The sequence below is a fragment of the Protopterus annectens genome, chromosome 1.part0 (genome assembly GCF_019279795.1).
Source record: "Protopterus annectens isolate FY-2018-M chromosome 1.part0, PAN1.0, whole genome shotgun sequence".
Classification (NCBI taxonomy): domain Eukaryota; kingdom Metazoa; phylum Chordata; order Ceratodontiformes; family Protopteridae; genus Protopterus; species Protopterus annectens.
Window position 1 is genome coordinate 587546757 of NC_056725.1, and position 12594 is coordinate 587559350.

A 12594-nucleotide genomic window follows, 5' to 3' on the forward strand; every position below is an offset into this window, starting at 1 on the left:
AGAACTATAGAGCCAAAGGATGCTTTTCCCCTGGAGACCAATCCAATTTATAATGGCTGGAGTAATAAAGGTATGTTGAGTAGCCCAGGCTGCTGCTATATATATTTCATCCATGGAAGCCTTGGAATGGAAAACAGCAGAAGTGCCTATTGATCTAGTGGAGTGTGCTCTCACTGGCACTGGTAACTTTGAGATTCTTTTTATTGTAAATGGAATTAATACAGTCTCTTAGCCATTTTGATAGGGTAACTTTTGAAAAAGATTTTCCCAGAGATGGACCGGAGAAAGATACAAATAACTGGTCCGATTTACTAGATTCTTTAGTTCTGCCAAGGTGGAAAATTAATTGTGAACATCCCACAGATGTAAGCAATATTCACCTTTGTTGGAAAAAGTAGGAAAGAAAATGGGTAGGTCAATGGCTTGATTAATATTAGTTTCTGAGACCACCTTAGGGAGAAAGGATTGGTTGGCCCTTAGTGAAACCCTATCCTTATGAAAACCAAATATGGGGGTTTTGAAGATAATCCTTGTATCTCAAAAATTCTTCTAGCTGAGGTAATGGCTATCAAAAAAATTGTTTTCCATGAAAGAAACTTTAAGTGATATTTAGCTGCCAGTTCAAAGGGAGGAAGCACCAAAGACTGCAATACCAAGGTCAAATCCCAAGGAACTAGAAGGTCTTTAAACAAAGGTTCTAACCACAAAGCCCCTTTCATGAACACACTACATAATCTATGGGAAATTAGTGAATGGTCTTCAAAGCCATTGTGGAAATTAGAAATAACAGCTAGTTGGACCTTGATAGTGGAAGCAGAAGCTTCCTGATCAAAAAGCATAGCTAAAAACTCCAAACTTTTTCAACCAGTGCAGAAAAAGGGTTAAGACCATTATCGTGTGCCCAAAATGAAAATCTCTTCCACTTGCTTATGTACAGTTCCTGGTGGAAGGTCCGTGGTAAGCCAGTAGAATGAACTCTAGATCATGAGTGTGACTTGGCTGAGATTTTGAGTGATTCACTGAAATGCCCAGATGGGCGAACAGATGTAGGAAGAAATCTGTTGCTTGAAGCAGTAGACGCCTGGTGGGGGTAGTGATGCATCAGTCATCTAGATAAAGAAACACCCAGACTCCGTGCAGTCTCAAGTGAGCTGTCACTGCTGCCAAACACTTGGTGAACACCCTGGGGGTTGTGGTGAGGCCAAAGGGCAGCACCCTGAAATGAAAATGACTGGCTCCTAGCTGAAAGCAGAGGAACCTTCTGCAGTGTTTGTCCATCTTTACATGGCAATGTGTGTCCTGAAGTTGTATACACCACATCCAACTGAACCATGACCATCTGAAATTTTGTTTGCTGAATAAACTTGCTCAGTAGGCTGAGATCTAATACTGGTCTCAAGTCCCCTCTTTTTTGGTGCCAAAAAGAACCTTGAGTAATACCCAGATCCTATCTGATCTGGTGTGACATCTTGGATGACTCTTTTTTCTAGCAGCTTTTGAATCTCTAAGGCTGCTTGATCCCTCTGATTGGGTGGAACATTGTGGCGGCATTGCTTTGATCTCGGAAAAAGACTGAAGGGAATATGGTTACATCTGACGATGATCTTCTGCACCCAGGCTGAAGTTGTCTCCCGGCTCTGGAGTGCAGTGAAAATCTTCCCCCGACTGCTTCCAGAGGGAAGCAATTGGGCCCCCCTTTAGGAGCCCTGATAGGATTGTCCAGAGAAAGAATCTCTGGAACCCTGATTCTGTGGGCTACCTCTGTCGAGGGTCGGTGTCTCCCATTAGTGCTCCCCCCTCTGCCCCGAAGGAAGCCATCACCACGTGTGTCTAGAAAAGACCCTTAGAATTTTTTGAACCACATCTTCCTGCTCCTCTGATTCCTAAAGAAGGACCACTGGGCAGCAGAAAAATGTATGGCCACTGCAGAGAGGGTCTTTCCATCTTTCTTGCACCTGGCTGGAGTTTCTTTTACTTTGGGGCTGAATAAAGAGGCTCCATCAAAAGAAACACTGACAAAGGAAGACTTTAATGGCTCTGCAAACTCAAACAATTGCATCCAGGCATGACACCTTATAGCAACACCAGAACCTACTGCTCTAGATGTCCCTTCGGCTGCATGCGCAATGAGCCGCATGCATCAGTTGGAAATAGACTCCAGGTTGGCTAGCTGGGACACCACTTTATCCTGAGCTTCCTCAGACACAGCTCCTGCTAGGGTATTGGATAGCTCCTTGATCAGATCCCTCTGGAGCCTAGTAAAATGTGAGCTAAAATTCAAAGACTTTAAAGCGAATTTTGATGATGTGTACACCTGCTTTCCGAATCTGTCCATCTCCCCAAACTCTCGATTAGGGGATGAACAGCGGAACTCTCCAGCTATTTCCTTTTTTGGTGGTGGCCACCATCACCATAGCATCTACTTCTAACACTGTTGCCCAATACTAGTGGTTCTCTGAAGCAGATAGTATTTTGTCAGGTCTCTGGGGAATTGGCTCTATGGGAGCAAAAGCCTTCCAAGCCCAATGCGCAATCAGCTTAATAAAATCTTCAGTGGGAGGGGTCAACCAAGAAGTAGATGGGCGAGCACCAAAAGCCTGCAAGTACACCGAATCCTCAGAGGTAGGGCCTTTGGACTTCTAGTTACACCTGTTTCAGAATCTATAGAATGTCTCCAAAGGAGACAACTTCTATAGATGACCTGGGGGAAACCCTCCCCATCATCGAAGTCCTTCTGTGAACAATTCCTCAGGGGAATCTGTGTTTACTCTTACAAGTCTTTTTCAAGGGAGGCTCCTCAGTGTGGATCTCTGAGGAGGACTCTGAAGAAGAGGGGCTCTATGCAGGGGTATCTTGCAGTCTCAATGCCCACTGTCCAGAAGTGGAAGTTGCTGGCAGCTTTGGACAAGAAGGAGTTGTTTGATAAAACTTTGACACAGAAGTGGCCAGCTGACAGCCTGCAGAGGGCAAAGCCCTCTCCATTACCTGGAAGACAGGCCCACCCAAAGAGGCATGGGAGCCCAGAAATGAGTAGGTCAACCTCGAAATGAAGTCACACCCCACTCCGAGAAACCCACATCCAAAGCAGGAGGCAAGGAAAAGCCCACATCTGCTGAGGTTCCAAGAGTCAAAGATGACTCCAAATAAAAAACTGGAGCTGATCCAAAACTCTCGGACCCAACAGTGGAGCCATGGCCCCAGGAGTCTGTCCGTTCCAAAGGAATCAAGCTAGATCCTGGAACCGAAGGGGTAAAGGCTGTCAGCACCAGAGCAGCTGGAACCCGAGGGATCAGAGTTGGAAGCTCTAAGCCCTCAGACGAGGTTAGAGGAGGAAGATTTGGTGGAGCCCTGGGAGAAAACACCCCAAATCCAGAAGGGAGAGGGGTCAGGAGGAGGCAAAAAGACCCCTGGCCACTAGGAGCTGATCTACCAACCTTACATCAACTTCAGTAAGACTCCTTAAGGAATTTACAGACAAACCTGAGGGGGGATTCTGGTATTTCAAGAAAGAGACTAGGGAGCTGTCCCTCAAAGGGGTCAATAAAGGGTAAATACCTTGCCCTGGGAGTGAAAATTATGTCTGATTTTGGCACCGATGAGCATTCCAATGTCTGTGGAAGTGTAGCAGGGGAGGTACGTACCAAGCAGGAAACTGAAGGTGTTGGTAGCAAACAGACTGGCACTGAGGTTTGTGCTGCCATAGAAGATAGTGTCAAGGATGTTTTCAGCTCCAAAAGCTACTGAACCTTAGCCTTTGATTCCACTGAACTGGTTGGTATGGAAGGTTTATGCTTTTTTGCCACCAGTACCGAAGGAGATGCCGGCAACTAGTTACTTTTCTTGGTTCCATTGTTAGATTTAGAGGGAGACATCTTGGATTAGGCCTCCTCAAAAGAGGACTTACTTAGCACTTTTAATAGTAATTTATTTCTATGTTCTACAAGGTCCAGTTGCTGAAGGCCTAGCAAATAGTACAGTCTTGATCTAGATGAGCTGGGCATAACAATAAACACAGGAAGAATGGCCATCTTAATTGGGCATCTTCCGACCACAATCCTGGCACTGTTTAAAACTTGTAGTGCCTTTAGATTTCTCAGCCATGTTGACAGACAACAAAAGAAAAGATGGAGTCAACAGGCAGCAAACACACACACACGGAAAGGAAGAAACTACCAATGATGGTAGGTTAAAACTATCTAAAGAAGTAGAGAAAGAGAGGGAGAGGTACTACCAATGATGGTAGGGAAAGAATACCATATGGTAAGAAAAATACACTCACTCGATAAAGTAAGTGGGTAGAAAGATAAAGAATATCTATATATAGAGAGATCTATATATATCTATATCTATCTATATGAATCTAGGACGTTTGATCGAATGATCAAACGTCTGAATCCATAACCACTGAACACACTTTAACGAAAGAGCTTTCATTGAAAAAGTGCTTTCATTAAAGCATGTTAATAAAAATGAAAAATAATACTCCATTAACATTTCTGCGCACCCCCCCCCATACCCCCCTACTTTAACATTCTCCCTCAGAGACTGCACTACAGTGGGGAAAAGGGAATTCTCCCTTATCCACATCATAGTACGGCCTCGGCAACAGGCATACTTACGCAAAAGTGCTTCTTCAGTGAAAAGCACTTTTGCGTAAGTATGATCACGCTTAATGGATTCGGACGTTTGATCTTTCGATCAAAACGTTCTAGATCCATCTATGTGTGTGTGTGTGTGTGTGTGTGTGTATATATATAAATATATATATATATATATATATATATATATATATATATATATATATGCCCTCTAACCCCTTCAGATCGAGTTTGCCCCAGAGTTAAAAGACACTAGAGTAGACCTGAACCATCAGAGAGGACATTTGGATAACACAGAAGTTAAGTTTTAGTAAGTACATAACTCTTTATCTGATGTTATCCATATCACTATTCCTCACTTCTGGGTCAGAGTCCCAAGCTACCGTACAGTCCTGGGTGGTCTCATAGAAGAACATGCAGAAGAACTGTGGAACCAAAGGAAGCCCTGTTTCTGGAAACTAGGTTGAGTTTGTAATGAGTAATGAAGGTGTGAGGAGCAGACAAGGTGGCTGCAGCACAAATCTCATCTAAGGAATGTCAAACTAAATAGGCAGCTGACGTAGCCACAGTTCTAGTGGAATGAGCTCTGACAGGTCCTGGTAATGTCAGTTCCCTAGAAGTACAACATCTAGAAACATATTGGGATATCCAATGAGATATTGTAATCTTGGACACTACTTGACCCAGTTTGTTAACAGAGAAGACCACATACAATTGGTCAGATTTGCAAAAGCTCATTGTCCTGTCTAAACTGAATTGTAATTGTCTATGTACATCAAGCATGTGCAGTATATACTTTCCTTTATTGGAATGGTGGGAAAAAAACTGGCAAGTGAATGGTCTGATTCAAATTTGCTTCAGTGGCTACTTTGGGCATGAAAGAGAGATTAGTCCTGAGGGCCACTATGTCTCTATGAAAAATCACATATGGAGGCTTGATGGAAAAAGCCTGCAATTCAGAAATTTGTCTTGCTGATATTATCGCCACCAAAAACTGGTCTTCCAAGACAAAAACTTAATGTTGCATGTTGCAGCAGGTTCGAAGGTACTCTGTGTAAGAGATTGCAGCCCTGAGGAATGGTCCCAAGGAAGAGAGAGAGATTTGATAGGAGGCCATAGCAGGAAGACACCTTTCAAAAAGGCCTTACAAAGGCAAGAGGAAAAATCAGATTCCATGCAAACATGAAAATTAGTGATGACTGCCAGCTGCAGCTTAATAATGGAGAAGCTGGCTCCATCCTGAAAGACCGAAGACAAGAATAATAAGATGTCTGGAATGGGAGATGAAAATGGATCCAGACTCTGCTGACTGGCCCAGATAGAAAAACTTTTCCATTTACTACGATAGACCTTTCTGGTGGAAGCCTTCCAAGAGGCCAAAATGATGTCTCTGACAGGAGAGGCAAGCCTAGACTGGTTCAGAATTACGGAAAGTGGAGAAACCACCCAGTCAGACAAAGAGTCTGAAGGTATGAGATAGGAAGATGACAGGGGTGAGATATCAGATCTGGTAGGGGATCCACTACCCAAGGGGGGATAATTCAGATGAGACCTGAGGAGGGAGAAACACACCTGCCGAGGCCAGAAGGGGCAATAAGGATCAAGGAAGCCTTGAGCTTTCTGAAGCACTCTGGGAATGAGAGGTATAGGAGGGTAAGCGTAAAGGAGACCCAAGGCCAATTGTGAATTAGAGCATCCCTGGGTGACTCCCCGGTTGGGGTATTGAGGGTAAAGTACTTGCTGCATTTGTGATTGAGAGGGGAAGCAAACAGATTGCAACTCGGTTGACCCCAGCAAATATCTCTCTCACCACTAATGGATTCAAGGACCACTTGTGAGGACTTGCCTGCTAGCATGTTGGTCTCCCCAGGAATGTGTGTTGTAAGGAGAAAGCAGCCTGAGGACATCACCCATTACCATACTCTCATGGACTCATGACAAAGCAGATAAAAAGTGTGCCCTCTTGTTTGTTGATTTACCACACAATTGCCACTTTGTCCATGTACTTTGCAACAGTACCTAGAGGAAGGCAGTCCTGAAAGGCTTGCATTGTGAGAAGAACTGCCCTCATCTCCAGTATGTTTATGTGCAGTTTGGTCTCTGCAGGGGACCACGTGCCATGGACCGTCTTTCCCTGGCAATGCTCCCCCACCCCAGTAGGGAATTGTCTGTGGTCATTGTAGCACTGAGAGGATGAGGAGAAAAGGGTCTGCCCATGAGGAGATTAGGACACTGAATCCACCAAACAAGATGATGCCTACTCACAGGTGTGAGGTGGATGGAAGCTGTCACTGAGTGAGAAAGAGAAGACCATTGGAGTCCACTGTAGAACCCTCTTGTAAAACCTGGCTAACAGCACCAGATATATTGCTGCTACCATGGATCCCAAGGCCCTGAGAATGAAGTGGACCCGAGGATGAGCCAGATCTAGGAGGCACTGAATTTGGGATCTAATTAGTTGTGCATGCCTGGGAGGTAATGCAATCTCTGACACAGTGTCTAGCTGAATGATGATAAACTCCAAGTTCTGGTTTGGAATCAGATTTTACTTGTCTCAGTTCTCAGCAATTCCAAGCTGGATGAACAGACGAAGAATGTACTGAGTGGCTGCAACCAGTTGATGCTTCAAGGGAGCTGTGAGAAGTCAATCATTGAGGTAACACCTGGAATCCCTGCAGTCTCAAATGAGCTGCCAAGACTGTCATGCACTTGGTGAACACCCATGGGGGCTATGGTAAGACCAAAGGGCAGGGGGAACTGAATTGGTAAGGATTGGCCCCTACACAAAAGCAGAGATATCGCCTGGAGTGCCTGTCTATTTTTATTTGATAACACGCATCCTGGAGTTCCACAGAGCACATCCACTCATCTTTGTGCAGAAGAGGCACAATGGACTGGGCAGTGACCATCAGGAACTTCAACTTCTTGATACAGAGGTTTAAGTTGCTTAAGTCCAGGACTGGACGTATCCCCTGTTTTCTTTGACACCAAAAAGAAGCGAGAGTAAGTTCTGGACCTTTGTTGTCCTGGCAGGACCTCTTGGATGGCTCTCTTCTGAAGAAGCTTGAGCACTTCTTGCTAAGCTAATTCCTCCTGACATTGTGGTGCATTGTGGAGAAGTTTCCTGAGTGGTGGCGGTGGGAAAAGAGAATAAAACAGCCCCTGGAAATAATGCTTAGCACCTACAGATCTCTTGTGATGTTTGTCAAGGCCATGAGTGCAGAGACAAAAGACCCTCAACGTCCTCCAGGGCCAGATAGTCGGGCAATGCTTCAGGAGCACTGGAAGGGCTTCTCAGAAAAGGGTTCCCTGGAGCCATGATTTTGTGGATCCCCTCTGCCTCTGTGGCAGCGTCAACCATTGAACCTTCTCCCCTGACCTCTAGAAGAGGGTTCATCCTGAACCTCCTGAATGGAAGACTGCAACTTCTGGAACCAGAATTTGTTACTTGGTTGTTGTGTCTTTAAAAAGGAACACTGAAGGGTAGAAAATTTGATTCCCCACAGCCGACAAGGTCTTCTCTTCTTGCTCACTGCAGACCAGTGTGTCTTTGACTGACTCCACAAACCCACATAAATGCAGCCTGGTGAAATGCAGAATAGCGATGCTTGTGTCAGCCACTCAAGAGGTGCCTTCTGCAGCATTGAAAATCAACCTCATCACAGAATTAGTGAGGGACACAACAGTGTATAGCTTGGGAGACACTTTGTGCAAGTCCTCAGCAGGCAGCAACTCAGAAAGGGAAGTGGTGAGTTCTTTAAACAAATCCCTTTGGAGGTGGGTGAAGTGTGCCAAGTAATTAAGCACCTGCAGACCAAATGCAGCTGAGGCAAAAACCTGCTTTCCATGTCTGTCAATTGCTGAGGATTCTCAATTGGGGGGGATGGATAGACGTACTCTGCTCCACCAACTCCTTTTTAGTGGCAGCAGTTTCCACGATAGCATTGACTAGCACCCCTTTTGACCAAAACTGTCTATCCGTGGGTGGACTTAAGAATCTGTCCGCTAATTTGGGCACTGGATCCACAGTATCGAGCTCCTTCCATGTCCTGCTGGTGATAAGGTCTATCAGCTCATCAGCAAGGGGGGAACTCAGGTGGTAGATGGTGTCATCCTGAATGTCTTCAGGAACATGGACTCCTTGAAGGACGGGGGTTGGAAAACCATCCTCCCTTCAATTTGAGAATCTCTAGAATGTCTTCGAAGCAGATATCTTTGGGCAGAGATTTGGTGAACCTGTCCTTTTCATCAAGGTCCGTATCCTCAGTGAGAAACTCCATTGGAGAGTCTAGGTGTACATACTCTTCCAAGGCACATCCTCTGATGGGGGGTTCAGGGAAGGACTCAGAAGAGTGGTGAACTGCAAGTGGGGTGACTCCCCCTTGAAGGGCAGTTCAGGACTGACCAAGAGCAGGATAAGAAGACTCAGCTCTCAGGCAAGAGGGGGGCTGGAAAGGGGCATGGAGAGCAGGGGAGGCAGCTCCACCAGTGGAGAAGGTCTGCTCTACTACCCGGAAGCAAGGGCTTAATGATGTCCCCTCATGATTCACAGCAGACAAGACCACCTGAAAAGAGGGAGCAGAGCATGCCACCGCCTCAAGACCCCCAGATAACACCGGTCCTGAACTGTCAAGAGCAAAGCAACAAGGGGCAGAGACTGGTCCAAAAAAACTGGACCAGAACCCTCTCCCAAGGAATCTAGATGGCTGAACAGGTCAGGACCCAGTCTGCTCTGAGGGAGGAAGAGCAGAGCTGGTCAGAGACTTGGACAGGGTAGAAACAAAGTGGGCTCTAGGAATCCCCATTGCCTCCTCACCCGTACCCCAGGTCCTGGAAGTCCAAAACCATCTGGGTCAGACAAGGAGATTCAAGTGTAGGGGCAAGAGAAGGACCCCTGGCTGGATGGGCAGGGGACAAAAAAAGCCCCAACTTGATTTGAGGCTTGAGGAAAGACCTCATCATTGTGTCCATGTCCAATAGGGGTAAGCTCCTGGAGGACCAAGAAAAGGCTGATGACCTAGCTGGGGACCTGTGCCTAGACCCTAAGAACCTTCTAAACTTGTCAGAGGAACAGCGTCTGTGTCTGGGAGCTGTAAAATGCTGCTCCGGGCCAGAACTCGATGGAGAGACCACAGTCAAGATGGTGGGCTCCAACACAGGTCCCGGATCCGTCCGTTTTGGATCCAAGGACAACTGAGGATTCAAGCTTTTAGAACTTGAATGCTTCGGATGCGAGGAAGTTGGATTTGTGGCAGGTCTAGTCTTGGCCAAATCTGAAGGTCTCTATCTGGAGGCCATGGATCCAGGAGTAAATGCCCGGGTCCTTGGATCCGAGGAACTAGGATCTGACAACCTAGGTTTCTTAGAGGTAGAGGACCCTGAGATAGAGGGAGCCTTTCTGTGGTCAGAGGGACCCGGCTTGTTTGGAGACTGGTGGACCAATGGACCCCCCTGAGTCATGACTTTTAATAATAACGTATTGCGGAGCCTGACCAAAGCCCGGAAGCTGAATGAGGCACAAATGCCACATTCAACCTCCCGGTGGTTGGCACCCAAACAATAGAGGCACTCCTCGTGCGAGTCGGATATAGGCATTTTCCAACCACACAAAGAGCATCTCTTAAACGCTGCTGGTTTATCAGACATAACAGGCTGAACAGCAGACTAAGCACCAAAGCCAAAATGCAACCAAAGCCGTAAGCCAGGGGGCAAACCAGTTAAAAACCAGCAAAAGCCAACAACAATCACAGAGATATTTAAAATGTGTCTATATCATCTTGTTGAAAGACTAAAATGTCGAATGGCAATATGATCATAAATGCTGGACATCAAAATTGCCCCCCACACCCCATGCTAATTATATATACCAACTCCGAGATCGCACTACAGTGAGGAAAGGGCAAATTTCCTGATCCTCACCATACCACGATCCCACAACAACACTTTCGATGTACGGCATTTGCGATATTATTGCCATTCGACATTTTCAAAATTTGATAATGCAAAGTAGACCCTTTAAAATTCATAAGTAGCAACAAGAAAGAAAACTAAGCCTAAGAGATTTTCAAAACAGAGAAAATGGTGCCAAAAGGGCAAATGATGAGAAAATAGAAAGGGAGGGGAGGCTAACAGGGTATAAAAACTACCAACTTAGTACTCTAAAAAGACAAAAAGTAGATATAAAGCTAGAAAGACAAAAAGAATTTTGAAAATAATCACTTATCCCACAGAAAGACTTGAGCCAGTAGGAATCATGTCTGTAGTGGTTAGCAGCAAACTATTTGGGGAGTTATAGGGCAGCAAGGGATTATGGGATTGGGAGGAGCTCAAGCCTAGGATCTGTCTGAAAAGTTGCCGGATCAGAGCTGATGTTGGATCTTATGACCCAGAAGTGAGGAATAGTGAAATGGATCAAATTAATGGGATAACAATTTGACAGAATATCAAGAGAAAGTGGATAAACTTAAATTAGATATACAAAAAGGTAGAAAGGATTTAGAGAAAGTACTTCATGAAATAAATAAAAAAAAATTAGAAACCTTACATCATAAAATCTAACCATGATTAACTTAGAGAAGATTAAAATTAATTCCTATTCCCAAATCCTAAAAGTCAACATAGACTGATAAATAGAACAAAGAAGATTGTTAAATACAATCAAATCAAAGAAGTTAATATTCCTGGAACTAAAAAGAAGGTTACAGATTTAGAAGACATTCTAGAGGCTTTCAGAACTCATTTTAATTCAATAAATTTATGCAAGCCAGAGATAGTGTTGCAGGGTAAAACAAAAATATTTCTTAAAAGATATATCAAAAATAAATCACTAAAAGATCAAATAAAATTAATAGATAAATCTATAACAATGTTAGAAATAAAATTTCAAATTAATAAACTTTTGTTAAAAGTATATTCATTAGTCAGTGAATTAGAAAATAACCCCTATCTGGGAAATATACATTAATTTCACATATAATAAAATTAGATAAAGATGAAAAAAAATGTTTTTCTTATAGACCAATTTCCTTATTAAATACTGATTATATATTTTTTTACTTCAATAAATGCCAAAAGAATTAAACAGTTAATTACCATTATTAATAAAGAAAGATCAAACAGGCTTTATTATAAATAGAAACTCATATGATAACATTAAACAAATACTTACAATAATAGATTATTTTAACAATACAAAAAGAACTCTAAAATTGGTAAGGCTAGACATTAACAGTGTTTTTGATTCAGTACACCAGGACTACTTGTTATTGGTACTAACTGAATATAACTTTTCTAAACATTTCATACAATTAATCAAAATGCTTGATGAATTCTTCCACTTACATTAAAATTGGATCATACACATCTAAATCTATTACAATTACTAAAGGTACTAAGCAAGGGTGTCCTTTATCACCATTACTCTTTGCCTTAGCTATAGAGTCATTTGCCAACAATATTAGATCTAACATTAATATTAAGGGAATTCAATTTAATAAATTAAATTCTAAGATTCAGTTATTTGCAGACAATATTCTATTAATCCTGTCTGCTTATAATCATTCTCTGCAAGCATTATTTGATGCAATGGTAGTATTCCAAAAGATATCTGGACTCAAATTTAATGACAATAAAACTAAGATTTTACCCATTGATTGTAAAATAAGTAATATAAGTAAGAACATTTCCAAATGTATAGTTTTAGATAAAATAAAATACTTTGGGTTATACTACCAAATAATAGTAATGATATACCAGCTAATTATATTAATATTTTAAATAATATAAAACATCTAATATATAAATGGAATATTTTTTACAATGGATGAGATTTACTTTAAAATGATTATCTTCCCCAAAATTTTATATTTAATACAAACTATTTATCTTCCTCCTTCTAAGGAATGTATAAAAGAATTGAACTCATTGATGTTAAACTTTTTGTGGTATCCTAATAAGCTCAGATTAGTGTTAAATCACCATTTAAAAGAATGGACAG